The sequence below is a fragment of the Filicampus tigris genome, chromosome 17 (genome assembly GCF_054856515.1).
Source record: "Filicampus tigris isolate MCC_2025a chromosome 17, RoL_Ftig_1.0, whole genome shotgun sequence".
Lineage (NCBI taxonomy): Eukaryota > Metazoa > Chordata > Actinopteri > Syngnathiformes > Syngnathidae > Filicampus > Filicampus tigris.
Genome location: NC_141233.1, coordinates 8,162,091 through 8,187,720, shown reverse-complemented (window position 1 = coordinate 8,187,720; position 25,630 = coordinate 8,162,091). Strand labels below are relative to the sequence as shown.

The following is a 25,630-nucleotide window of genomic DNA, read 5'->3' as shown; positions in this document are numbered from 1 at the left end:
AAAGCCACACACAGATAGTCAGGCTGCATTTTTCCTTCACGCATCTCCTATCCACAGACAACCTGTGATTTTTATATCTTTGAAGAACTGCTTTAAAAACAGAGCGAGGCATGCTCATTCACTCTGTAATTTTGTCTTCGGGAGAGAAATAAAAAGGACAGAGAGCCAGGGAACAGCGGCAGACAGGCAGAAAAAAAAAAAAAGCGGGAACACTGCACCACTCGCTTCCTGGTTATGGTTTCTAGGTAAGTGTAACGATGTACCTCCAAGGCTTTATGCCGTGCGGGGGAAATGCGTGCGCAACAAGCCTGTTTCTGTGTTTTTCATGGGAGGGTGGAAAAGCTTTGGGAGAAGATGGGACGAGACAAGAATAGGGGTCTCAGTCAAGCAGAACTGTCTGATTGGATAAAAAGTCGTCCCTGGCAGCCAGGCAGACTCGCATTGGCACACTGCTCTTGCCACACTCCCGCTGCACATTTGGCACAGATGTTGACGTTGCCAGGCAAGATGCTGGCACGGCGTGGGGAACCTGGTGGTTTTCTGCACAGCTCACCAACCACATGCGGCTCTTTGGGACTTTTTAGTTGTGCGTGCGCCTCTGCAAATAGTACAATGTGATGCTAAATCTCATTTGGAGAAGGGGGCTAACACATAAATGACATCTAAATATTAACATCTGCAATCACATCATTGCAGTATTCACTTCTTGTATTTGGTCACAGCAGATAGGGATAGAAAAGCATTGATAAGCAGGGAGTGGGGAAGAGGAGGGGCTCTTATGGGGATTTACAGCAAACTTTCGAGTTTTGCTACCTGTGAGAAATACGCGACCTAATTATTATATGATGGGACAACATAAAATGTTAGTAGTAAGCAATAATACCAGCAGCAACAGCTTTATCAAGTGACAAGAGATAATATCATCTGTCCTAACTTTTGCCTCATGTTATCTACCAGAAATCACATTACAGCGAGAGAAAGTGTGATAACTTCAGCTTGTAGTTTGGGGCTTTGCGACTTCATTGCCTTTATGTGAAAGGACAATGAAGAAAAAAGAGACACTTTTGCTATGAAGGAAAACATTTTTCGGAGTACCAATCCAGTGAGAGCGCTGCCATTAAATTAAATGTGAGAAAATAAGAGGTGTGTATTTTTCACTCCTGAACACCCGATAAATTTTAACATTATATCATAAATTGTGAGAGACGGAAGAGCCGGTTAATCAACTTTATTTGACTTTGTATAATGTACTGAATTTACTACATCATTGCGGCGAAATCTGCCTGGCTGCTTGAATTATGTAACAATCTCACGCTATCAACAACCCGGCAGCCTTGATAGAAGTCAGCCTTCCACTATTGCTGCTACGGATACTATTGACACCATTGAGAGCCCACGGCGGAAAGCTGAAGTGAGATCTGTTGAAGGAAGTGTATTATATAAATGTATGATGCTGTGACATTATTAGAGGAGAACCATCCTGTCATACAAGGAACACTGATTCATAGTGAAGCACTGATGGGCATTTTAACAGAGAATGTGCACATCATGTGAGGGTCAAACTCTAGCCTCTCTCTCTGTCACTCTCGGTCGGGCTCTCCCGTTCGCTCTCGCCAGCACCAGCAGACTCTATAGAACCATCTCCAGTGCTTGAGGGCTTTTCAATGTAGTTATTCAAGCAGAACACAACTGTGTGCCTCCATCTGATAGAAGGTTAAGGACCTCTTCACTGCTCACAAAAAAGCCCGCCACACAGAGGTGACGCCAGGCTCACCTCAGGGAAGAAATCTTTCTCTATCCTCCTCCTCCTTTGCTTTCACTCTTTCCTTTTCTCCTGGCTTGGTGAAAAGAAAGGTTCAAAGGATAATGGCTGTCTTATCACTATGTAAAAGGGGAAAGGGAAGTCCAGCGAAGTGGCTGGCCTTTTGTGACAATGAAGAAAAGAGCAAAAGTCTATTTCGCACTGGGATATGCACTCGAACCATCCATTACCACTTAAGGAGGCCAGGCAGCTCTTTAACTAAACCTGCAGCAAATAGCACATCCAAACAAGGTCAACGGGTGAAGAGAAGACATGACACATTGACTGATTTGGCTCCTTGAAGTTTCATGTAATTTTCAGCACATTTGTGAGGAATCGAATGCTGGACATACATATTCAGAAAGGGGAGTGATTGATTTTAAGTAAGGAGTTTCGACTGTCCCACAGTGTGCCTCCAACTTCGATATAAATATGTAATTTAAGAATCAAAACTGCACTTTTAGTTGAAGTTCAAAAGGGCTTTTTCAGTGTCTGGCCAATGGTTTGTTGCTGAAAACCCCTTGGTCCACTGCATATAAAAGGAGATTAAGATTAGATGTTAAATTTGATGATGTCATGCTGAAATCTGGGTGATATGAAATCCACCTACTTTCTGTTTTTAAAAGCTTTTTCCCCCCTCCGTGAATTGTCCCTGTTGCCTGATAATGTGTTTCACCAATCCCATTCCTCAGGAGTCTGGCATTTTGCGTGCCTTTTATGTGTTTCATTCCCATCTGTGTCTTACGTCTGTTTATGTGTCTGTGAATCAATTGTTTGCTCATACCAATGTCCCATATTTGCTGTCCCAACAGTATAATTTTGTTCACTTGAGAAACTGGTTGGTTTGGTTTTAGTGGTTCTTGACTCAGCCTACCAAGTTTGCCTTTAGATATTCTGGTACTAGTTCAAAAAATGACTAAAAACTTGACTTTTGTATTTTCTTTCTTTTTTACTTTATAAAATAAATCTATACCAAGACAAATACATTTGGTCAAAAGTCAAAGTTCTGTGAGTGATGAATCATGCATCAAAGGACAAAGGCATCAATAAGGGCTAATGTGCTATGTTTGGATTGGAAAACAGCAGACCTGCCAGGTGACAGGGGGAGATTTAAGAGCTGTGGAAATGAATTATGACAGCGATTTAGATAGGTGTCAGAGACACATTTGCATTCAACTCATGTCGGCAAAGCTAGCAGAGGAGCTTTTCTGCAATTTGGGGTGACACTGATATGGGTGATATCTGACGCCAAATAAAGTCGGGTCATAACCACGTAGTACGGTGACCTAGGGCTGTTGTGTTGACATTTTTAACCACCACGTCACAGAGAGCTGTGCTGTTAGTTTTGGAACACAGTCAATGACAACTGATACCAACCCGGTGTCATTAATTTTCCTTCTTAATTTGATGTCAAAATATTCCCAATTTAAAATGCATTTGCAAAAAAAAAAAAAAAAAAGATATATCTACATACGCCTTGACCCCTCATCCAGTATAATACCATGTTGCAAAGTAATCAATCGCAAATTGGAAGAAACACTTTTAAGCCTCCTTGTCAACTGTCAAACATCCATCTTCCTTGGTAGTCATTGAGCAGGAGAGTGATTCCCCAGATTCTCTTGGGATTTTGCTGCACCATAGCATTTCAAAGTGGGAGGGGTGGGCGGGATTAAAGGGGGTTTCAAAACTCCCTATAGAGCTCAATGAAGTATCACATCATTAGGATCATTACCATTATGACAAATAAGGGTCATGGTCAAGGAGAGAGCTCAGCTGGCATTGCCCCTTCATCAACACTCCCTTTGCAGAGTAGATCATCTCATATTCTATTTCAGTGATGACAATTAAGAGAGAAATGATAGCAGCCCAGTGACAATGGACAAATTTGTAACAACCCTTTCAATTGTTCTTTTGTAGAGGGGGGTCTGTATCATTGTCAGAGGATGTTGAATTGCGCAGAGCTGCATCCACGCTTGAGTGCTTTTACAAGTGGTGGTTTAACAAAAAGTACAGGGCAACATTTTTGCTTCCTTTCAGCTCTTGTAATTACACATTTCGGGGACGGTGGGGGTGGGTCCTAATTGTTAGCCTATGGATGGCTTTTGGTTTGGTCATGCAACAAGGAACCCATGCTACAGACAAATATACTGGTTAGTTAAGGAATTAGAAGGTCCTGTGCTGATCAGTTCCCTCTCAGCATCAATTGCATTCGGCTAGCGGATGTTCACACTGGAGATGAGCCTTCCTCTTTCTGCAAACCTACAATCGTCACGACTTTCTACAGGGGCGCTATTAGCAGTGATCTGACCAGCTGTCTTGTTATCGGGTATGGAAACTGATATTTCCAGCTCCCAATCTATTTGCAAGGCCACCGGCATGAGCATTGCGGCTGACTCCTCCCACCCATCTCAATGCCGCTTGGCTCGTTCCATCTGGATGAACCACTTGGCAGTCTCAGTAGCTCCTCGACGCAATTTGGATTTGATTTGATAGTTTCCCCAGACAGCTAAAATGTGTCTTTAACAGGAGTTTGAATTAGATGTATGGGTGTTTGCAATTTTCAAAAATGCCACACCGAATATGAAAAGATACAGTACGTCATCTCTGCTTCGGTGTTAGCGTTATCTTGCGGAGCTACATTTTAAAACACTGAATACTAGGCCATTAAAAATCGTATTACTGGGTCAGTATGTAATATATTTGTGTTTGTTACTGCTTAAATGACAACTGTAAAAAAAAAAAAAAAAACATGTTTTCCAGTAGTCATGTGACGATAATTATATACACCGTGGGCTGAATGCCAACACTTATTCAAACAAGTTTCCTTCATGTTGACATTAACAAAACGGCTTGAGAGAAACACTTGAGGAAGACAATTTCTCAATGTGTCACAATTACATATTTATGAGGTCCCCTGCTCCGAATCCAAGGAGGTCACTATGGTGATACAAAGTGATGTTCTTGCGGAGAGCTTCTGCAGATCCAAGCACAGAGGCGCTGTGCAGCTCACAGACCAGCCAATGCACAATTAAAAAGGCAGTCATGCTGAGGGCACATTCAGCAATGTACTGCTATAAAAGAAATGTTATGAAAGGAAGATGCCTCTAGGAGGATTTTACATTTTTAAGGAGAGGCCGTAACATTGTTTTGGTAAAATATTATTTCATTATAAGACACCCTTCAGAAATGTAAAATACAGTTGAAATCAGTCCCCACACACTTTCTTTTCTTTTTCTGAAAAATATAATTTTATGGGTGCTTGATCCCTGAAGTAATCCCAATTACGCATACAACATCTTTTCTTATCCTCCAGGGAATCATGTTTATATTTTCTTACTCTGGTGTATCATGTTTATTGCCATAGTTTTTGTACTTTTCAAAATGGGTGATTTAATCGGAAAATGCTACAAAGCATGTATGAAACATGGCTAAACCTCTAAGATGCAATGAAACGCAGTCGTGTCCGAGGTACACTTTGTGATTTGGCTCGTATGTGAAGCACACTTGTTTGAAACTACCTCTGACCCTTTAATAGAAATCTGGACATCAATTTGAAGGTCATGCCTTCCTGAATGAGTGGGACCCCCGTATGGTGTGGTGCTCGGTCCCACGTTTGGCCTTCCACAGTCATATCCTCATACTTGAACTCCGTATGTTTGAGGATGTTAGCCATGGCCTTGTCCATCAATCTTCTTGTCTTCCTTTGCCAAGCTGCAGGAACTACCCATTATGGAGTCATTTTATTAATAGGGCCCTTTTCCTCTCTGCCACTCTCTTACAGAGTGCCTCCTCTTTCTGTCAGAATAGAGTATGCCTGCAAGCCACCACCATGAAACTACAGTGCCGGGGCTTTCCCTCATTCTCCCATGTGAAAGCTCAGCCAGGGAAATATTTTGCTTTCAAGCTAAAATAGTATTTGGAGAGGTGAGCAATCCTTAAGCCCCAGAGCAAACAGTTTAACACAGAGGACCTATTTAAAATGATTTTCTTCCTCCCTGCAAAGCCAATCTGATTTTTCTTACATGCACACCCACGCGCACACAAGCACACACACGCATGCACACGCCCGCAATAGATTGTAGAGAATGATGCACCTTTTTTTATTCCTCTTTGCTCATGTAAAAATAGCCACAGGCCAAAATGCGTAAGGGTCAAAAGATACAATGATATGTTCAGGGACACTGTGTAAAAATACAGTCAGTTGGAAGCAATGGATACTTGAAAGGGGTGTTACTTTAAATAGTGAAATGAGGTTAAACAAAAGGTTGCAAAGGACACAAAGGCTTACACTGCAAATAGCCACAAAGGTGTTGGGGAATCCATTATTTATTTTACTGCCTTTGAGGGCGAGAATAGAACTACTTTCTGGACACGTACACCTGACATTTTAGTCAATTATTCTCGCTTTTTGGGCTAATAACAAAAGGCTTTGATGTACAGGTTGGGGGTTTGAATCCAGGATCCAGCATTCCCGTGTGGAGTTTGCATGTTCTCCCTGTGCTTGTGTGTCACTGAGGATTGAAAATTGTCCCTAGGTGTGAACGTGAGTGCCAACGGTTGTTTGTCTATGCTTGTCTACATAAGCAGGAGAGAAAAACTTGATTTCTAGTTAGTGTAGAAAAGGCAATGAAGGTAATGTCAAAGGTCGCCTTTAGTTACTGAACAATACATTTGCATCTATCCATGTGTTCGCTATAGTAACTAGTTGGGATGTAGATAATAACCAATTTGTTGATTAATCAATGACTGAGAATTCTGATAATCGTGTGGAATTAATAGTAGATTCATCTTGTCTTGAAGTAATTGAGGCAAAATGGAGTGCCCGACTTTGCTGCAACGAGCAGATTGCAGTTGATTCTATCTCAACTAGCATTCGTTTTTTTTTATGTCATTTTTATAACAAATAAACGTCAGTCAAAATATACGACGATATAAAAGATAAACACCAATAACAGGGTAACAATAGTATTAAGAGGCCTTTTCCTCTACGTGATTTATTGTAAAAAGCACAACAGTGACAGCTCATTGTGGAAAAACCTTGACTTTTTTTCTTCTGCGGAAAGGAACAATTAGCTGGAAGTTAAACAAGTCTGGAAGAGAGCATGCAACTCGGAGTGTTTTGCTCTTTTTTTTTTTTTCTATTGAAAGTTCTGAATCTAAATGTGGCCTTGAATCAAGGGGGTGGCTCCAGCTTTCTCCGTAAGCGCTGAGAGTACTTGAGAACAGAAATGTGATGGGCTTCTATTTTGCCTTTTGCAGCTGGCTTTGATCCACCATCTCGAGGTAAGAGTTAGTTATCGCACTGTATTCATGAAGCTACTCACCGGCAGCTGTATTCTTGGAGTCAAGGTTTATATGATGTACTTAGAGAATCAACAGGTGAACACCAGGGATCAAATGATCCGCTCGTTGAACAAAAATGGATTTTTTTTCACGCACGGTGGCCACCATTGCTAATACCTCGCGCTTGACTTAGATTGGGCTCAAGCTTGAAGGACATTTCAATAATTTGTCATTTCTCCTAAGATTTGAAAAGAATGAGCGCTGATAGAAAACTTTTCATCTCTTCATGCAAAACACTTTCATCTGTTATTTGGTGATAGCCTGCCTTTCTTTGTCAGCACAAATATGGGAGGCCCTATTTGAATATGGTTACACATCCCTCTATTTATTAAAGCTTGGATTAACATGACAGGAAGTTTTGTCTGGGGGCTCTTTAAGATGGCTCAGAGAGGCAATCTGGTGACAGTAATAGGATCCAGCTAATATACTTGACTGATGCTCCTTTCCCAGTGTTATAAAGCAGAACAATGGCAGTAGGGTTCTGGGAGTGAATACATTGTGTTTGGTAATAGTGTGTGTATCCATGTGTGTATCTGGAGGACTATGGTGCGCTAATCAGCCAGAATACCATCACTTAGCAAATATACGGGCTGAGGAAATAAAAATACTAAAAGGTCACAGAGCAATTCCATCAGGACATCTATTCTACAATTAACTGAATAGACAAAGGATCTGACATTAGTGCAAGAGGAATATTTTAGCTCTCTGTCTCTGAGTTTGTAGAGATTTGTAAAAGGTTGGCTTTGAATATATGGAAATCATTCTAATTGTATTTCATTCTTTCTTTCTTCTTTTTCTATGCTGTAGGATTCACAAAGAAAATTCATTACCGGGGACATTTAAAAGGATATTGTAAACTGCCCAACTTTATTTTCACTGTTGCTCTGCGATGCTACAAAATATGGCTGTCACATCTTGCCTTCAGTTACGATTCGACAAAAGAATTCCCAATACATCAAAGGGCTGTTTCATTTGTGGACGTGGTGTAGACAGTACATCACATCCCCCATTACCTATTTATTCATTCCTACTATTTTTAATTTCCTCGAGGGGAAGTTCAACGTACACTCTTCTGTATATACGGCCACTTGTGTTGCATAGTACCAGACGCAGGCAGACGTGACGGGAGAGATGTCAGAGTGAAAAGGCAGACAGTGCTGCACCTCTTGCTCAAGGACACCAAGACAGGAGTCAGGGAGCAGATTAACATCTCTCCTCCATCTAATTACCCCTATCAGTTCATTACTTTTCATATTAAAGGTAACTGTGATTTTGAAATGCTCTTATTTTCGCATTCAGAGACGCGATCCAACTGCCATTGTGTACCGATTAGGCGTTGGCATATTAATGAATCCGAACGGACAAGAAAAGTTAATATTACCTCAAAATAATGTCCTGATACAATTGAAGGGGAAAGGACTGCACTACATGACTGCAACCAGCATATGTGCTGTTGATTTAGCCTCGATCTGTTTGTAGTAAAAAAAGAATAACCTAAAATCAGCTACGGGCATGTGAGCTCGAGTACAACACATCCAGGCAGTGTTAATCTGCTCATGACTGGCAACAAAACAGGATTTCAGCATACATATTCTCCAATATCATGAAGGAAAACAAAAACATTGACTAATTGAACAATTTTCCCCATATTTGACCTTTGTTACATCCATTAGCGTCGTTAAATAGGTTCAATCAATACAACACCAATGTTTGAGCAAATATGTCAACCAAAGAGGTTGTATAGGTTGCATACAGAGGTTGTTGTAACCACATTGCTGTACAGGTTCATGTGTGGCGCTGAATTTTATTTGATTTAATAAATTCTGCACCAACAAGCAAAACAAACTTACAACAAATAGCGGATAGACTTGTGAGTGGGGTTAGCGGATCAAACTCGCATCTGTTTCGCAGATAGAAGGGAATCTGTGCATCTCCTCCAAACCTCTCAATACTAATTAACAATCTACTGATAGCGGCCAAATGCCAACAGTCATTAGCGCCCAACACCAAGCGAGAACACAGATGTAGATGTGCATGCACTCAAACGTAGATGATACGTGGCCACCCATACCAAACCGCCACAAACCATCTGTGGATAAGATATTAGATTACAAAATGTCTATTTCCAAACCCCACCAGGAAACACGGTTTGATTGTGCAATCAGATCTGCCTTGTACGGCGTTAGAACGGTGGGACTGTTTAACACATGGCTAGCACTTATGCTTAAAGAAATGGATGACAACTTCAATTCTGGAATTGCATTGGACCTCTGACTTGTTCACTGATAGCGCTATTTGCATTCACTCAAGCAGCGTGCACAGTAAACGCAGCTGACAGTTATCTTTGATTTTATTTAGAAGGGATTTCAGCAGTGTCTGCATCTGAAAAGCTCCGCCAACCGCTCTTTCACTTCCTGGTGCGATTTCACTCTCGCTGAATCTGTCACTCTGCGCCTTGGTGACAGGGTCAGATAGAGAGAGCAAAGTGGTGAGAGGTGTGACAGTGTGAGCAGATGAGGGTCGCTCCGTGTGGAGGCCCGCAGCATGACACCCATCACGGCTACCCAGACAGACGCCAGTTGGTCCGAATAATGCCACCCACACTGGCTCTGGGAGGGAGCCCGGAAACCATATGGAGGCCAGAAGCCAATGGACCACCAGGAGAAGACTGACATTTCAGTCTGGCTATTGTTAATCAAACTGAGCAGTCATTAATGTCCATTAACCAACTACAGTATTAAGCGATTGTACAGAGCACTTAGCGCCGATCCCATAAGCATGGTTATACACGTTTGCGCGGGAAAACTCCGTTCCTCCCCGTACTCTACAATGACACTCGCTCTCAGCAGTGCGACTAAAATTGTCTTGCCTTATCTCCTGACTTCCTGCCTCCATTTTATGACAGCGACACTCATCTTCCCCGTCCCTCTGATCTCTATGTCAACACACAGCTCGCAAGAACGCAGCCCATCTGCAAGGCACACGTCATACAAACAGACTGAACGCGTAGTAGGGTTACCGGAAAAATCAGTCCAGAGTCTATGTTCACCTGACAAGGTAACACTGTGTAAGCTGGCTTGCGTAACAGACACCCAGCCATTCTCCTGGGCGAGACTGTGGAATTTATGAGCAGCAGATAGCAGATCAAAGCTGGGTGCTGACAGACTTGGCAAACACACAGATTTATTCAACTCATCACTGTTTTCTTTGTGGCTTTCTGTCTTGGTGAGGCCCTGCAATGATGGGGGTTTATTAGTTGTCAGAGGGCCAGGTTGGAGGCGCTGCGGTTGTCCACCGCCGCATTCAAACTTCCACGGGCACCGTGATGACAGGATACGAGGCACTCTGCGGTTACTCCGTGGAATTCGAATGTCAATCGCCCTGCCCGGTGCCATCTCCCCCTCTCGCTCTCGTTTGTCATCTCTCCCCCACCCTCCCTCTCTCTCTCCTGGTGTTTGTCAGGGCTGGTGATTAGCTGTCACCCTCTGCAGAAGCAGATAACACCCCACACAGCCTGTTTTCCCTCTGGGAGCATGCACACACGTAAAACAGGAAAACGCACAAATAAAGGCACAAGCGTGTGGACATGCATGCACACTAAAGACACTTGATAATGTAAAAATAGTATCGTCGGTTGACGTCGTCTACAGCCGCTTTGTATTCATTTACCGAGATGTACTTATCCGTAGCGCCGGCGGTAACTGGATGCCATTTAGATCTTATCAATCTTGACTGTGATTAATGTTCTGTGCATCGATTCTAATTGCAATTCCTTTTCTTTTCAACAAATCTAAGATGCAATAAATAGTTTGCTGGCAATGTTGCTCTGCATCTTTCCAAGCACAATTTGAGTTGGCTGCGAGAGCTGATTTTGAGACATTATGACTTGGCATTCGCCTACCCAGCTGCAGCTGTTGAATTGTCATCACCGCATAATTCTTGCTCAACATTTTCCTGCTGTTTAAACTTCAAAGAGCACTTCAACGCTTCTCACACTCTTCCGACACAGTTGCGCGCGCTCGTGACAAGCTTAGTTATTTAAGCTTAGCAATTTTTTTTCATTATTTCTCACAATTTCTGTCGGAATGAAAAAAAGAAAAGAAAAAAAAATCAACATTTTGCTTGACTCGACTATTAATGTAGCAGTTAATAAATTGTGAAGCTGCAGAGGGCTGGTGAGATCACTTCTTTCTTCCTCTCCATAACACACCGATTTATAATATTTACAGCATTTGCATTATTCTTGTTTTAAATGTTAAATACATATTTTTGAGTAATTTTTCACACCGTGTCTCTTGCTCTATTCTTATTCGATTAGCAAAATTATAAAAATCTGTAATACGGGGAATTCAATCAATGCCACAGAAACTGCACCCATATTATTTCAAATATGGCTCCATCATGCACACAAATCCCTTGAATTTGTCAATAATCATAAAAAAAGGGTACAACCAAAGCATAAGAGGTGTGTGGGAGAGTCATTTCAAATGTTCAATGTTGGGTGGTGAAGGTTGTTTGCTATTTCCAAAACAAATGTGCAGAGCCAGACAACATTAGGTGCTCTTTCTACCTCAGTAGCAGGTGCTGCAGCAGCTGGAAATGGAGCATAAGGATAAATGATCTTTTATTTATTTAGGTTTTAATGAAATGAATGGATGTATATTAACTCATCAAGGAAAACGTTTTTGGTTAGGGTAAAACTGAAATGAATTGAAATATTCACTAAGACACAGATAGTCTCGGTTTTGCTCTAACGTATAATTTAATGTTAATTGTCGTCACCTAAGGACCTGATCTCATGGACTCACATAAGCTATGTAATAATAAAACAGAATCTTCCACATGCTATGATGACGATAATGTGATTTGCAATCAAAGTCCCATGGCATGTCAACTGAACCACGAATATATATATATATATGTTTTATTATTTACACAGAATGCTTTCCAACTCCAAAGCAAAAATAACACTGGCATATACATAAATCATTATTAGCTGCATAATATTTCATTTGATCAAGAGGTTGGGAGAAACGATGCCCAGTTCGCAGAACAGCGGCATCAATTGCCTTATGGTTTAACTTCATATTAATAAGGCAGGAAAGCTCCCCACTTGTATCATTTCTACTGTCACAATGGCAAGAAGGATTGCAATGTAGCAGATAAATATACAGCATGGATTTATCTTTTGCCCCTAAGCAGCTTTGTTCTGTGAACCCTTGAACAATGCTGGCTAATCATAGCATTTGAAACATTTCAATGTGTCATCTTGCAATAGTCAAGAACAAGAGGTGATTTCTTAGGACATGACAGGCCTGTTATGGGAATATAATAGAAAAGTGAGGTAATAGGAGAGCAAAGGGCTGAAACAGCGATGAAATAGAGAGGAGACAGAGAGAAAGAGCACACTGGGAGCACAATAAAGACAGCAAGACAAATACAGACAACCAAAGACAAGGCGAGATCGCGCCCCTGCCTCTGTGTATATATGGCATAATGTACCAGAGCACAGAAAGACCAACACATTGAGATAAGCCCCTTTACCCAGCCGTGCTTTTTATGGGTAAATGGGCAGTGTAGCTTAACCCATTAAAGACGGGAGCGCATAACCGCGCGTCTACCACTAGAGCCGGGAGCGCTGTTGCGTCTTTCTACCCTTAAAGCCGGGAGAGCGTATACGTCATTTTCTATTTATTATTTCGTTTTCGGTCTCTTAGCCAATAAAATGCATCGGAATAGACATGTGACGGTGTCAGGAGTCGGCGGAGGATATCCGGGATTTTTTCGAGCAGTAATAGCGGACGCCGTCGATCGCAGGAGCTCTGAAATGAATAACGGCAGTGATAGAGACAACGCGATTTTGGACTTTGAACCGGTAGAACCAGTCGAATGTGATATATGGTTAAAATATATGTTTGTAGATAATGACAATATTGACGCCTTTGTAACAGAGAAGAGGATGGTAATTACGACTCGATTTTTTTCAAATTACATGTAGTGCTTCTCTTGCACTGACACTTTATTCTTACCTCTTCGATTGTAACAGTAAAGGTGAATAAATTCGAGTCTGTGTGAAACCCACATGTCTAAACTCTCAAATTATTTTGGAATAATTTTTCTGTCTGCTACAGGGGCTGAGATATTAATTATTTTGTATTTGTTGAATTTCTGGGAAAACTTCAGGTTTTCAATGGTTCCAAACACGACCTTAGGTTTTGGGGCGCTGTTGAGCCAGGTACATCTGCAGGCAGAAGCATCAAAACAGCGTATTTATTTATTTATTTAAACAGGGATACATACAGTATAGGCATAAACAAATGACAATTTAAAAAAATGTCTAAACTTTTTTCTGGCAAAACAGGTCTATGAGATGTTATCATTTTAGGTTTTGAAATTTGACCTTTAGAAGTGTGCACAATACGAATTTTACCATGCGTTGTAATTTATAGCTATGACGTTGAGCTAAACATTCCACCTGTTGCTGATTCTAACCCTTAATTCACTATACAGTATTGCAAAATTATTACTTTATTATTATTATTATTAAATTATTATTATTATTGTTATTATTATCATGAACATGACAAAAAAACGAGTGCAAATTCAGAATCAGAGCAAAAATTCATCTGAAGTTTACTATCATCTCGGATTAAAAAATGTAGTAAAAATGTGTTGACTAGTGTTATTAATCCATTTATCCACCATGTTCGATATAGCAAAGCCCCATTACTTATGGGGGTTAGAAACCCTAAGTAATTGAGACCCCCTCCAAAAATACACATTTTCATCCCAAAAAAGATTACTGTAATTCTAAACTCCTTCCACAACATTACTCCCTAAAAATGAACTGCTTAGCGATCAATTCTAAAAAATGCACCAAAAGTGCAGTTGCCTTTACAACCTGTAAACATTTACAATTGGAGCGTAAAAACAAAATACATGCCATTTGTTGTTTGTAGCTCCTCCCTACATAAAAACGATCTTGGAACAATCAAGATGAATTACTTCAAGATACTTCCTTGACATTAACTTTTCTATTGGCCAGGCATTAGGTGGCATCACCCCAAATAATGTTCAGTTGTTGTAGTAGGCTTTCCCTGACAATTTGCTGCTGTCCAGCAAGATCCTGAAGGATTTGTGCTAACACTGACTAACATAGGTATATGGAACGGTTCATAATTCCCTCCACTGTGAATGTAGTACAAATTCCATCTGAAGAAAAACAGCCCCAAAGCCTGATGCTGCAACGATCATATTTCACTGTGGGTGTGGTCTTCTTTTAATGATGTTTGCTGCAACCAACATGCCATTTGAAATCAGGTGCAAAACGTTCAACCTTGGTTTCATCAGAATATAGCACATTTTCAATTACTCCAGGCACTTTGTACCTAGCGGCATCCGACTGTACAACAGCAGTGTTGGCCACAACTTGTAGACTCACTGCCTGTCCCCGCCCAATATGCTGCTGTGTTTTTATGATTAGTACAAAAATGAAAAAAAATCGCATGCTACTTTATCCTACAAAAAGTTGTTGTATGCAACTATTCCTTAGTTCATATTTGACCTACCCCATAGCCCAGAGGGAAGATTGTTGTCACATGTAATAATCAGCCAATATATGCCAGAAATTCCTGCAGCTCCTTCATTGTAGCTGTCTGCCTCTGGTGGCCTCCGTGATCAGTTTTCATCTCATATTTTCATCAATTTCCCAGGGATGTCCAGTTCTTGGCAACGTCACAAATTTTTCCCACTTGATGATGACTGTCTTCACTGAGTTCCAGATATGGATTTGTCTAGCAATATGTATAATTACAAAACAGAATGGCATAAGGCATTTATTTGGTTGTCCTGATGGTGCCCCATCTTAGTTGAGCCACAAGTTAAACCAAATAATGATAACGGAATATGATGAAACAAATAACATTTGTACCAATTTTGAGGAAGCAACTTCACATGACAGTTGCGGTCACCTGTCATCAGCTCTACACCTAAACATTATACAAATAAGGAAAAAGGACTCCAGGCATAAGACTGATGTGTGACTGTGACCAGACAGTAAAATAATCTACGTAATCCGAATCGAAGCCCTCAAGGCTCTTATAGATCAACAGCATAGATTTTCTCTCTGTCTCAATTTCTACCTGGCTTAGGTTTAATTCAACTCAATTAAATCAAACTCTGAGTTCCTAGAGAACATAGTCATTCATCTTTGAGTCGAGCTACATCAGCTGAGCAAAAAAACAGAAAAACAAAAACACTCCTTTCCTGATTTTTCTCCACAGACGCCACAAGGGCATTCAACAGTTTCAGCAATCCCAGCTCTAAAATGAATACTGATGATCTAGCAACCAGCTTGTCCTGGCCTGCACTATTATGTCAGAAAATGTGATCATTTCATTTCAGATGGCATCCTATACCTGTTGTTTTGGTATTTAATTATTTTTTTTAAGTTATTTTTTTCAACATTCTTATCAGCCGAAATGCAGTGTGAAATTATAAACATTATCCCTGACACTAAAATACACCCTGAGGTAAAATGCTTCACAGCGCACCGCAGCTTTTATTTTCACAAAATAATAACACAATAATCAACGGCGGCAAAAACATCAACAAGGGCTTGTCCTTGAGTGACAGTTAGTAGCAGCAATAGACAGAGGTCTCGGCTTCATCGTGACTATATGAAACAGCTGCCGACATGAACATTTTTCAACAGATACATATTTCATGAGTTGTGGACTTGCCGTTGACAATTTAGCATTGAATAATATATTCATCAAACCTGGATCAACTAATGAATAGCTTGCTCATGTGCAAAGAAGAAAGCAAATCGCCAATACGCAAGGTAGAAATAGAATTAATGAGCGGTTGTGAAAGCTCAAATAATCTACGACTGAATGCTGCTCAGAAAAAGCAGGACCATTTCCGTTCTCTGCCTAACCTTTGTCTGTGGTCAAAGTTCCCCATTCATGAATGGAGGAGAGGTTCCATAGTCTCCGCCATGATTTTAGATTTCACAGATGTGTAAATGATGTTATGTGAGGCGGACTGAGTGAAGCTTTGATCTGCTATTCCACAAACTGGGCTGTATGACAAAAGGCGAGGAAATCCTGAGCTCACACAAGCCTTGTATAATGTAAAAACTCTGTGTCTCTGTGATCCTCTGCTGATCTGCAAGCACTCCCAGCTGTGAAAAGCTGCCCACACCTATACTGTAGATGTGCCCCATAGACAAAAACACAGACGGAAAGATTGCGCTTCCAGAGCAATGTAGTGCAAAATAATTGTGGCAGCTGGCCGTGAGATCTGTGTGTACTGTTAAAACTGTTTACATAAACAACTGATAACATGTATTGTAATGACATCTTTCTAACAAGTATATCTAATGGCCGCCAGATCCGTCGCCCAAAATCTGCACTTCTGCTTAACCCAATAACTGTTTTGCCGACGAGCAAAGACGATCAAGACACAAGATGATCGTCCTCACAACGACACAATTGTCAGTTCATGACGAAAGGACTTTCTAATGCAATCTATATCTGTATCTGTCTTTATACAGTGTCAAAATTGGGTCACTATGAAACACTAAGGAAAACATGTTCCCCAAGTGTCAACGTGACGCTTTGATGACATCATGAGCTTTGTGTCATTTTACTCCGCTACACGTCTTCACTCTACACTCGAGAGGAACAAGGATAGGAGAGTTGTAGGGGTGTGCATCTCTCCACAAAAGACGATTTTCGAAATGTTAGGTGCGAAACGATTCAAGGACGGTTCAATTTGAAAGTGGAATGATTTGGTTCGGCTCAGTGAGATTGCGATTCGATTCGATTAGTATAGCTCAGTTCGATATTGTATGATGCAATGAATTTTTTGTTTTGTTCACACACATTTGAATGAATTTGTCAGTCCTGTAAATGTGCCAATTCCTCCAATAAAAGACAATTCAATACGTATCTCGATACATTTCAAAGTGGAATGATTCGATTCGGTTTGATTCGATGCACTCGCACCTTTTAAATGAAAAAAAAAACAGTTTTCCGGTTCAAACCGTTTTTTGCTACACGCCAAGAGTTGCAATTGCTAAGTATAATTTGTCTTCAGTAGCTACTGCACACGTGGGCACAAGTAAAAGGCGATACATTGTGACTTGATAAAATGAGTATATAGATTGTATGTAGTTTATAACAGCTTGTGTTACCACCATTGAAGTGGATCAGAGGTTGTTTTTTTTGTCACACACTTAAAACCGGAGTGCTAGATAAAGTCAAGCACAAGTCACTTGCGATTCAAAGGCCACTTTTCCCACAGACTAGATGGCCCTCTTTTTGCAAATTAATTACCTGTGCAAAACTGTGGAGACGTGTTGATTTTTCATTCGTCTCAAGATTTAAAACGTGCTGAATTGTTACTAAAAGGTGACCTGAACGCGCAGCAGTCGAATGGACTGAGATAATTTTATTAGATTCATCAGTGCAGAACCCAATCTATCATGGCAGTCACATTTTTTATTCATTGGACTTCAAAATGGGACAACACCGCCCAATGTTTGTTTCTCTAAATTATTAATGAGGGTCCCAATTATTTAAATTGTTCTATAGCATGAATGCAAATGGATGTATAGGAACAATGTCCAAGTCTTTCAAATAAAACAGATGGCCATATAACCAAAATGGAAACATTTTAATGGCTTTTATATTTGTATCTTATAAGAGGCAGTTGATATGAGCAAGTAGAACTAAACCTAGTTCAATTGTGGCTCTACTTCAAAAAAGAAAAACAAAAGAAGCTGAGCTCAAGTGTCATCTCTGTGAAGCTCATTACCTGCAGGTCAGTTTTCTCATCAAATGTGACCAATGACAACTGGCACTCACTACACTACCCATCATTTGCTGCTCATGACACAGCTGCGGCACATCGGTTCACACTCAAATTACCCTTGGTTCAATAAATAAAGTTTGAAGTCCAGTCAGGTGTTAGATTGCTAGTATTATGATATAATTCAACCACATTTGTCTGTTGTGACATTTAAATGGCACGGATGAGTGAGTGGTTCAGTTGCTTGCAGTGCGAGTTATTGTGCTGGCTTCCAAAACACTTGAATTTTGATTTTAGAATATCAATAAAAATCAACAGTAGGCCAATGGATTTTTACGCTTCCTAACATAATGATTTTTACGTTTGAAAAAAAATGTGTGCATTTAATTGGTGATTGCAACAACATTTCAATCATTTCAGTTTGAGCAGACAGACTCTAGACCAAGGTTGGTTACATCCACTCAGCATTCACTGGTCACTAAGCATATCGTAGTATTTAGACAGCTTTAGTGAAATGCCACAGCGTAATATGTGCTGGCTAATTTTCCAAAAGGTTTGATGTGGACAATCTATCTGAATGTTCTGGTTGGGCGCATGGCCTGATAGGATGGCACCCCATTAGCTCAGTCAGACTGCAGGGCCCCACTGTTAACATTAGAACGTGTAGTGGAGCATAACAAAGTGGAGCGGGGCTTAATCTTGCCATATTCATGTTCTTTCCTGCCTTATTCTGGTCAACGTGATGATAGCATTGATACAAGCCAATCACAAGTGCAAAATGCCTCGCAATTAGAGCTACGGGGGTATTAGTATTTTCATAACGCCCCCGTCACCAATTCCCCTTCTCTATCAGGGTTGGTAATCAGTTGTTTCAAACTGTTTAATTACAGCTTGGCAATGACTACTTAATTTGATTAGATGGTTTACCTTATTGTTGCATCAATTATATTAAAGAGCTGTTTTCAAGAGGTTGCAGCGCTTGCATGTGATATAGGATGCCAAAAGGGCTGAGTGACAGGGACTTCTTAAAGACTTCATTTGACAAATACAGTAATAAACACAAGCTAGCGCACACCACGTCTCGCCACACAGCGAGCTGTAAGGTCTTTTGCATAATTGCAATAAAAACGTGTATTGGCCTGACTGATTGAATTCGGGCTTGGTAATTGCAGCATAAACAATGTGGTTGACTGTCACACTGCTACAGTGCCACAAGGCTGTCAACAATCCAGATATGTTTTTTTCTAGTGTCTACTACCATATTAAGCGGATCCACAGCCTGCCGTGTAATGACTATAATTATGTGGTGAGCATGTGTTACCTGTGGGCTAGCGTAACACACATTCACACACGTGGGATGAAGCACACATTTATTTATTTTAATCTATGACCTGTCACTCAAAACCAGTTTGAGTGGTGCTTCATGCCTTTTTTTAAATTATTTTAATAACTTACCAACAAGATATGCTCCCTCTTGTCTAAACATCAAAATCTAACATGTCAATCTTATAAACCACTTGATGGGTATCTGAATCATTTCATATTCATGGTAAAACTTAATCGAAGAATGTCACTGTAAATGCTAAGATGACTTTTTCTATATAATTGTTTTAGAAATAATAATTGCCATGCAGAAAAAAACAGGGGCGTAGACAGACATTTTTCTGTGTGGTGGCCGGGGTGACACGTCTCACTGACGGATGGCAACGCGCATGTATGATTGTGACTTCTCGACCATGTAGGTTGTTTGAAATTTTGTGAAAGTAATGATTTTAAGTGATGTTGACTAAGAATCAAGTGCTCTTTACTGAAGACAGATTATTTTACATACTGTACACAGATAATTAATTCTTTAACTATGCAATTAATGTAAATGTATTGTGGCAGAGTATCAATATGTGAAAACTCAGGAAAGTCAAGAAATATCTGGCCACCCCCGGGCAACAGGTGGCTCCGCCCCTAAAAAAAAACAAAAATGTCTTGCCTTATCTGTTTATTGACAAAAGCAAAGTCGCCAAGATTTTGAAATTAACATACAATTATTAGCTATCACCGTGGAAATGTCATGCCCATGGCAATGATTGATTTAGTTTAAAATGTGCATAGCTCCCGACTACAGTAATGAAAAGAAACAACAACAGGAATGCACAGTGTAAGCAGCCAAGTTGTGTCAGTCTACACTGTTAGTACATTGGTCGATAAATTAGGCTTTATATAGCAGACAATTGAAATTGAACACTATTTTTTTTAATTTCAGCGGGTGCCATGCCAATGCCTAGCATCTGGGTGACACATCCGTTTTCTTTAACAGTCACTCATCATGCCCATCGATACAACCACCTGTATTGTCAGCCAGCCCAGCCCCCTTATATCGACGGAACCTCTACAGCAGCCCATCACGCACCTCCCTCCACTTTCGAGTCTTCCTTTCTCGCTTCACTTCCTCCTCCACTCCACCAGGAAAAGCGCCACATGCTACCACACGAAGTCGATGTACATCTCTTGTCTCCCTTGTGCGACCCATATCAAACATAGTGCACTCATTCCTCACCGTTGAGCCTTGCACACATCATATCGGAGTTGTAAATAGAGAGGAGCTTAAATGACAACAGCCCTTCTTCCGTAGGGATTTAAGGGGGAGAAAGGTACTGATTTGTGCGAAAGACGGATGGCAAAGATAAAATGTCGGGTTTTGGGTCTAAATTCCACATGAATGCCTTTCCCTTTAGTGTGCATTATGATGGCAATGGACCATATCATAGTATTTGTTTTGCTTTAGAGCTGTCCCTGGTGATTTATGTTCCCTGGGGACAAATATATCATGTCACTATACAAACAATGTTTCTGTCACAGCGAACGCGGGGGGGGGGGGGCTGAATATGAGAGATTTGTGTACATCTGTGGCTGAGTGTGCGGCTGGGTGATGACACACTTGTGGCAGTGCCAGTGTGTGACCGCTGGCCCCCCGACTAGGGAGCTGCGCCTGGAAAGGTTACCCAGCAGAGTGGCTTTTGTATGGTAATGTGACCTCCAGCTCCCTAAGGAGCCCAAGCACCTGCCCAGCACCCCCGCCGGGCTCATATCCCCGACACGTTAACTGTTTTCCCTGATAAGAACGTAAACGCGGTTAAGCAATCATTTGGTGATGTTGTCATTTGAAAGTCAGATCCCAATAGTGAAATCCTGGTTACTCGTTCTAAGATATGTTATTATGCTGCAGATTTGTAACAGACAGAATGGCAGATGTTCTCACTCTGACAAAGGCGTGCTTATATTCGAATCACTTTTTCCTGGAGCAATAAAAAGACGTTTTATCGTCAAGTATGTTATGTAAGCAAAAATTATTAGACGCATTCAAAAAACAATAAATGTACTTTTCACAGTAGCTACTGTATGTTGTGTGTATGCAATACATTTTTCAAAACATTAAGTGGACAGGTTGATATTGAATATAACAATCTGCATATTTCTTAGTTTAATGGCAAATTTAACCATCTGATTTTCACTTCAAAGCATCAATCTAATCCATCGCGTGTTTGTTTTTTGTCACTTATTACCCAGTCACTCATTGCCACCTCTGGCTTTATTAGCAAACTGAGGTGACATACTGTTCCAAACCACATTTTCATTGCGTGTTTTGCTACACAGTTTCAGCAGTCCACAGAGGAGGACACAAATAATTGTATTATGATAAAATGTTGAGATCATCCTGAAGCAGGCATTTTTAAGGCAATATGTTGATCCGTGACAAGGATGGACATGGGGATAAAATAGTCAATGTTCTGGCATTGTTGTGTCAAATATTAAGGAGGGCCTTAGATGTTAAATTGGTCCACTGGTATGAAAATATGAATGTTTTGGAATGAGCCAAAGAGATGACACTGATGAGGTAAATTATCCATTATCTATCCATCTAACGTATTTGTATCACAACCGAGATTTGAGCATCAGTTCAAGGTCTTGGAACAGCAATACCTCAGGCTTGCATAGACTTGCGAGTAATCCGAGCACCAGCTTCCTGTCCCCGAGGCAGCCCACCTACTGAACTAATTTCTCCGCCGTCACCATGCTGAGCATCACTAACGCAGCCCTCTCATGCGGTTGTGTTTTATGCATTAGCTTAGCAGCAACTATAGTTCTTCCCCCATTAACGTCACCCTTCAGTTGTGTCATTAAATATGACTTTAAGTCATATCCATACGAGTCCTTTGCTACAATTTTGCCTATTTATTTATCCATTAAAAGTTAATTATGAACGAATGTCACTTTGAATAATTCATGTGCACCCCAGTGCTATGAATAAATAGCTAATACACCTCTGCTTCCTCCCCTTTCGTGTTCTTCAAACCCTTTTAGTAGTACAATGCACTACTGTAGGTTATTGGTCGTTCTCTCTCCCTGGAGGGTTCTTGTGCACTTAGTCCTTATTAAAATTCCTATAGCACATAAACACACAATGACATCTGCACACACAAGCGCTCACGCACAGGCCAAGGACCGTCTGTTGGTACAAACCATTTATTAAAGCTCCTGTGAAGGTCCTGGCAGTCAGCCAGAGGGAGACATGACTTTGGATCTCATTCATGTCCACATCAGCAGAGTGAAATATTTCTAGGTGTTGATCCATGGCAGCCATTATTGCTGCAATCCACTTTTATCATTGTCAACTATTACAAAAGGGAAAAAGAGCAGTTTTTTTCTGCACTTTAGCAAGTTGTCAATAGAGTTCATCCAAATCAAACATCTACAGAGACATTTTCCTTTGGGGTCTTGTTTACTATTTGAAGTATAGGAAAGAGAGAAACAGCTTTGCTAGAATCTTACCTCAGCATGGCCACTACATCTCTGATTTTGTGACGAGGAGCACAACCTTCAGCTGGACTTAATCTAATGTATCCAAAGTGAAGTTGTCAGCTTTTTTGGAAAATGTGCATTCATTCAAAATGCAGCCCTGACAAATTAAAATCAAGCAGCTTTTTGTGTTCAAGTTAGTTGTGCACGCATGCTTAAAAAAACTGTACATGATGTAAAAAGTTCTGCTAATGCATTAAAATTATAACAAAAACATAACACTTGCACACCAGTCCCATTAAAGTAACTCCAGTTATTCTAGCTCACTGCACTCAGAAAATATGCAACCTTGGCCATTGCTCACATGCCATGCAGAAAAAGTGCTAAGTGGTCCTGAATTCTGCTGTGTCATCACCATATATTATTACAGAGGCTGACATCAGGTAATGCCATCAATCTAAACTCTATTCACTGACAACGATATATTGCCTTTAGTTCAATATAAAAGAGAATGACTATTAAGACAAATAGTTCAGCGATCATTAGTGGGCAGAAAACGGTGTGGTCCTAATTTACAAGTTCTTTATTACCTCCATTCTGAGTGGAGAGAAAAATCTACAACAAGGTGGTCCGTTTCAGCAGCTAAAAGAAGATCTAACACATTTGGTAGAGGCTGATAATGGTGCTTCACTTTCACACCGACCACTCAGAGGGAATTACAGGGCTGCAGAGAAGAGAATGTCTGAGTGCTTTAGTTAAAACCAGGGGTAAATGCTATCTCGTGCTTACATACTCCTTGATCCATGGGTGCTGAGGCTGCCTGATCGCTTCACGGCTCGGCCAATTTACATTTTCAATTGACAGATTCACTCACACTCGACAGTATATTCCGCTTTACAGAAACCGCTTAACAGGAATCGATTCTTTTCTTACAGTCTACCGCTCTCCGGCATGGCCTTACCTGGATTTAGCAATACAGCAATCGAAAGGGTTGGCTGCAGTAAAAAGACCATAGCAGTGCATGGTAAAGCTCACAATTCGAGGCTGAACGTAAGGCTCACCAGAGGATCGGTACGGAACGTCTCTAGAGAAGAGCCAGGCAGCAAATAAGATTTGAGGTGCTATTAGCTTTTTTGGTAACTGCTGTCTGTCAACTGATAGGGCATACTAGCCTTCAGTGGCTAATCTATCAGTCAAACGTAAGGACCTTGCTAGACAACTCCGTGACCCCTATGCCTCCTCCTTAAGAGTATTAAGAGTACTTTTTTTGAAGCAAAACATGCTTGCCAAAGACAAGACTCACAAAAGACACCTTGACCAGTCAGTCTCTCACTTGACAGCGACAACTTCACACTAAACGAGAGAAACCGAGGCAGTTCCCCACTGTCAGCGCGGCACAGACTCAGCCGGCGCTGTTCATCACCCTCACAACGAAGGCTAAATTTGAGCACAAATATGAATATATGAATAACTGAACAAGTGGTTATTGTTATTCACCTGCATTCATGCTGCCAAGACTGCAACGTCTTTTGTTTGGAGCCAGTAGTTGTGCTGAGCACAGGCTTTCTGACAGTACATCTTAAGTGGGGCAGAGGGGAGTGGGCACAGGTGTTACTGAGTGGCTCTTTTACTGAGGGAAAATGACCTGTGTCTGGAAATGCTCCCTCTGTCTGCCTTCAGAGGCTCCCGCTATGCCCCCGTGCCCTCTATCCTCAGTGGTTACCATACTGCCGTTAAAAAAAAAAAAACTTCCAGTTGCCCAGATGGCAGACAGCAGGGGCCCCCTAACACTTACTGTGTCACTGAAGGCTTGGCCCCCTGAGTGTGTCTAAGATGCATTTTTGGTCCATATGTCCCTATAAGTGACTGAACCATACAGATGGACATCTGCACTGCCCAACACAACTGATGTACGGGAACAGTTCATAAGTACCTTTGCCTTTTATTGAATAACAAGACAATACAGTGGTGCCATGAGATATGAGTGATCCGACATAGAGGTTTTTCAAGATGCGAGCTGTCGTTCAGTCGAATTTTTGTTAAACTTGCGAGCAAAATGTGAGATATGATCGCTGTGTGGCGGCAGTGAGCTCTACTCAACTCACTTCACAACAAGAGCAGCAATTTGGCAGATAGTGAAACAATTCTTCAGAAAAGAGGCTTTTCTGATTGCAAGTTGAAGTTTGTATGGGGCAAATGAAATGGCATGACAGTTTTAACAGTTCGCAACTGTCTCACAATGCGTTGTTCCATTATGAGAATCTGCAATTATTAGTTCATTAAAATCTTACACACCGAGTCCAAAGATACGATTTGAAATGTAAGAATTGAGTTTTTAAATCTTGTGTTCAAAAACTAATGAGTACACTGAAGAGCTAGTGCTGTGACTACATGTGACTACTACAGTATTTAGAAATCCGAACATAAACGGAATAATCATCTGCCATTTATTTGTATTACCTAATGCATGTGCCACCTGAGCAACATGCACAACAGGCACTGGTGTCATTATGTAAAGTATGTAAAATAAATGTAATAAAGGTTGAGGTTGCATATTTGTGTCAACATGAATCTACTGTTCGATCTTCAATTGACCCAATTGATGTTCAAGACCAGATATAACCTTTATTTCTATGTTCAGCACTTGGTTTGGTCAGAATGTGATAAAAGCCTGAGAACATGGCATCATGCCCACTGGTACACATCCGGCTCTTCAAGTTCATAATGTCATAGTGACATCAGGAGACATGCAGTGCCATGGGTGATGCCCAGGAGTGAAGGGAAGGTCAGCGAAGCTTCACAATTGAAGTGGTGCTGATGTCACAGCATGCATGGCTCAAGTGCTTGGCAGTGCATTTTAACAACAAAATGTGACATTAT

The 25,630-nt window shown here is 40.9% G+C and overlaps 1 protein-coding gene across 7 annotated transcripts in view; it reads right to left on the bottom strand.

The window, feature by feature from the left end:
- LOC147133174 (RNA-binding protein Musashi homolog 2) overlaps positions 1-25,630 on the bottom strand; it is a 243,410-nt gene that overhangs the window by 117,633 nt on the left and 100,147 nt on the right. The window lies entirely within an intron of this gene.